Source organism: Embiotoca jacksoni, unplaced genomic scaffold (assembly GCF_022577435.1).
Source record: "Embiotoca jacksoni isolate LCO1_2020_lvr unplaced genomic scaffold, fEmbJac1.0.p SCAF_15, whole genome shotgun sequence".
Classification (NCBI taxonomy): domain Eukaryota; kingdom Metazoa; phylum Chordata; class Actinopteri; family Embiotocidae; genus Embiotoca; species Embiotoca jacksoni.
In genome coordinates this window covers 8,960,348-8,965,292 of record NW_027185285.1, presented here as the reverse complement: position 1 = coordinate 8,965,292, position 4,945 = coordinate 8,960,348, and positions in this window count along the sequence as shown.

Sequence of the window (4,945 nt, the reverse complement as noted above, 5' to 3'; positions counted from 1 at the left end):
GTTTATATTGAACTAAATGGGACACAGTTATTATTACATACAAATTACCATATTATCCATAACAGCCATTGTGTTACCTAATGTGATGGAGAAAGTAGTCATATCCTTTTGTAAATTTACACTCAGAATATTGTGTCTCGTATTGAAAGCTACTTCATATTCCAAATCTGCGACATATCACAAAGTAAATGTAGAGTGCTTTATGTATGATTTAAGTCACACACTTCATATGTTAAAGGTTCAGTGTTAAGGGAGATATATTGGCAGAAATGGAATATAATATTCATAATTTGTTTTTTGTTGGTGAATAATCACCTGAAAGTCAAAACAGTTTTGTTTTTGTTAGCATAGAATGAGCCTTTCAAATGTACTAGGGATAAGCATCTCACGCAAAAATACTTCCATAATCGCTTGAAACTAATTGACTATTAAGGGTTTAGTTGCCGCCACCACTCCCACCCGCATGTGAATCCCTTGCACCATTAAATCTGCCTCAACAAATGCCATCAAACTTCTAAAACCCACGCTTTGGACAGAGTCCAAGCTTCATCTTTGATATGAGGGTCATTGTTTGTGCTGCACGTCCAACATCAAAGTCACTCCGTCTGGCCATTGACCGTTGATTATTGCTAATAATCTAATAAGACTGTGCATAACCGTGGTAGACTGACGACCTGCTGGCTACACCTGAAGAGTTTGCGCTGCACCTCATCTTCATTTACGTTTTAAAAGAGTTCCACGTGGAACTTTTTGACGGCTGTAGTCGTTTTTTTATGTTTCTGCGGCTCACACCGTCGCATCAAGGAGTCACATACACTAATGGATTTTTTTTTTTATATATATATATATATATTTTGACGGCTATTCAATTATTTGAAAATCCTGACCCATCCCTAATTAGCGGTTCCTTGCCCTTGGAGCCGCTGTGTTTCTACAGAGTTTCGGAAGTTTGGTCAAACTTTGTGTATACCTGACGTGCTGTTTGTCAGAAGTGTTACTGTAGTGGAATAAATATGTACTGGCTCACTCTTCAATACAGTGGTCTAAAGAATTTCTTAAATTAAGTAACTCAAGTACAGGGACCTTGATTTTAATGTTTGAATTTGATTACCGCCCATTGTCTTTTCATTTCTGGTAAACCAGACATGAAGGGCAGATACGACCTCTTCTTATCACTGATGAGCACTTTTGATTCTTCCTAACTGAAATCAATGAAAAACACATTTCCTGTACAACTTGTTCAGGAACTGAAGTGTGTTTAAAACACCCTTATACCTCAAATAATAATTGAGTCACTTTAATGTCAGTACATAATGAGGCGAAGTGCACTAATGCCTTGATAGTCTGACAGGCACAAAATATATTTTTAAAGCGTTGATATGAAGGAGGGCTCGGAGGGAGATGATGACATCCTTAGAAGCTCGAGAAGAGAAAGAAAACAGTCCTCAATCTTCGCTCGCTTTATACGCTTGTAACAGGCAGCCTCATGTCTCCTTGTGACAGTCCCAAGTTTGAACTGTCATAATGTGACCTTTCATCTTGACAAGCGGCGGCTCCTTTTAGCTGTTGATCTGCCCTTCCATCTCCACGCTGAAATAGGTTCAGAGTCGGTGGGTTCATAAGTCTGAAGCCCGACCCTTTTTTTTTTCCTTTTTTTATTTTTGTAATTTTTTTTTTTTTTTTTTTACGGCTAATGGCTGCTCTTTGTTGGATGAAATTCAGAGAGAAAAGGAGAGAGAATTGTACAGCAGAGCAGGAAGACGAGTGTAAAGGAGTGCTAAGCGGAGAGCATAGTAGGGAGCTGCAAGGGTGTGAATAAGCTGCTGTCACCCACATTGCAGGTGACAACAAACCAACATGGCAGGCTAATCTGTACAATCACCACTGGGGAGGTTGAGAAAATGTGCCCATATATTAGATAGAGTGAAAGTAACTCATTTTCTAACATTTTAAATCTGCAAAAATGCAGTTTAATGGCACAGTGGATTTCATTTCACTTTTTGGTTTCTTACTCACCTGATATAGAATGAGGCAATGAGGAAAAAGATGATTCACAGCTTTTCCAATATTTTATGTATTTTTTATTTTTTTATTTAATGTTTTATTGCACAGTGTAGTGAGAATAATGTAGCTTTACCTTTAAAGTACATAAAACTCAACAAATCACAATAAATACACAAGAGACCGAACACATCACAAAGTCAACAATAAGTATGTGCATTTAAAACACAAAACTCAACAAGAAAATAGAGACAGAAAAATAGAAGACAGATTCTTACAAAAATGGCCGCACAACTGATCTATGTTCAAAAGCTGTTCCAATTTGAGTTTAAAGCGATCCAAACAAGATCCAGTTTGAGTTCTGTAGGTGAGGAATTCCACATGTTGATACCCCGAACAGCAAATGAGCATTTATGTAAATGTACCCTAACAAATGCAGATTTGCTGGTCAAACCTCAGCTGCTGTGAACTCTGACCTGCAGGAGCTCGAGAATAAATCTCCACATGCAGCATATTCTGGGATTTTTGTCTTTTGTCCTTGTCCGTGCTATAGTGAAAAATAAGGAGGCAGGCAGTGCTTTTCATGCCTAACTATACATAAATACGCTGCTGATTTGAAGATGGGGTTGTGAATTAGTGGTGTTCCTTCAGTTTGGCAATCACTAGTGTGAGTCAGAGCCGGTCACAATATGCTGAGTAAATGCAGGGGAGGAGCGCTACTCTGTCAAACAGGAAAACAAGGGAAGGCTTGATGAGTCACACATATAAAACACCTCCTCTCACCCAGAGCTAACCCACCAAAGAGCTCCCATCAGGTGTGTGTGTGTGTGTGTGTGTGTGTGTGTGTGTGTGTGTGTGTGTGTGCAGCCCGCCACCTCCAACACACACAAACAGACTGACAAGCACAAATTGCTACAACATCATAATTTCTGACCAGAACGAGTACCGTAATGTCGACGCTACTCTTACAAAAAGACTGGTCTTTACAAACAGATTTTCATTGGTGAGGTGCTAAAAATACAGAATATTATAAACCTGGTTTCTCAGTTATTTCCTCACCATGACAACCACAGTTAGCAAAGCACATCTCCCTTATGGGAGGCGCAGGACAAGGCTGATTTGATACAACAACAACAAAAGAAAAAAAGAATCTCCCATTATAAATAAACAAATCCCTGTATGACATGATGTTTCTTTCTGTATGTGTTGGTGGGTGTTTGTTCACACGAGTACATACATACAGGACATGCGTGGCTGTATGTTTTAGTGCATGCCGTGTGTGTACAGTATGTATGTGTGTGCCGGTACCACGGGTGGTGAGTGGTGTCGCATCACCTTCATTTCATCCCATCTGCTTTTAGTCTTAAATTTTCCATGAGGCAGAACTGGTTTGCCTCTGCTGAGTGGGTGTACGTCCTTCAAAAGAACATCAGCACAGGTGATTGGAAGAGAAAGCGCTGAAGTGTTCTTATAACTTCTAAATCCTGTTTGACCTCAACATTGACGCTGCAATAATTTTGTATTTTTAAATATGATTACTCAGATTTATTAAAAAAAAAAAAAAACATTTTAAGCAATCACCCTATCCTGAGTTTCCATCAAAGTTTCAGCCGTTTTCAGTTTATTATTTTCACAACCCACAACTGTGCTGTTTGCAGCACGCAGCTGTTTTCAACTAAAAACGCTCGAATGTTTCTGCACTTTAGCAGCAAATAAACAGAGAAAGCTAGCAACGAGCTAATGAAGACAGATCAATATTAGCAGCTGAAGAGCCTCGGCGGTTGGTGGATACCAATACTGAGCTAAAAGCAAAGGGAATATTGACATTCATCAAGTGGCCAGAAAACCTATTTCAAATGGATGCTAACATTTGTTGAAAGTTCAAATAGGTAACTGTGTTTGCCCTGGCAACTCTATAAGGTGATAAAAGGATAATGTTTTGTTTACGGGTTAATGCATCACCTTTGAGCAGCCTCCAAAAACAGACAAAACAATCAATTCATAGTTTACCGAGGAGCAAATATTTGTTCTTTCCAAATAATTTACTTTATAGTTATTAGATAAAGAAACTGTAGTTTTGATATCTTTGGTCCTGTGTGTATGTATGCATTACATTTTGTGCTCTTATTTACATAAACCTGCTCTGATTGATATAATTTGGCCACTTGGGGGCAGCAAAAACAAGCTGTTAAGTTGCAGGTCCAAAAATCAAAACAACATATCAAGACCAACCAGCGCTCTTCTTGCTTGCTCTGTAGGTTGCACTTCAATTTCTGTGTGACACACTGTGGTTGCACGTCTATTAGTTAAATCGATCACAAAGTGTAAACTAAACATTTAAGCAGCAAAAAAACGGATTGTGAAATGGATAGGCAAAGACAGATGTGAAAACAATTATAAACAACAAAATTTAAGAGATTTTTGATTCATCATTTAAAGATTGAATGGGTTATTATCAGCAGGAAATGTAAATACATTTTAATATTTTCCTTGTAATTTAGAGATGTGAATTAAACACTAGAAAAGCATAAATCTACTTTGGTGACCTACTTCAGGCAGCCATGTAAAACACCATTTTACAAAGTGATAACGTATAGGCTATACAAATGCGTGTGGAAGTTGGTGGAAGTGTTTTATCAACTTTCTAGTAGAGACATCAGCTGGTGAGAACCACGTGTCTGCAGAAACACACTCCGCTATGCCATGCACAAGCTCCTGCCACACAGATTCACGTATTTTGCACACACACACACACACACACACACACACACACACACACACACACACACACACACACACACACACACACACACACCGTAGCTGCAGATACACCCACAGCTCAACTCTAGTAGATTTCATGAGTGCCGGCAGCATAAAGGCTGCTCCCCCCTTTCTCTCTCTCTCTCTCTCTCTCTCTCTCTCTCTCTCCATCTCGCTCCGTTGC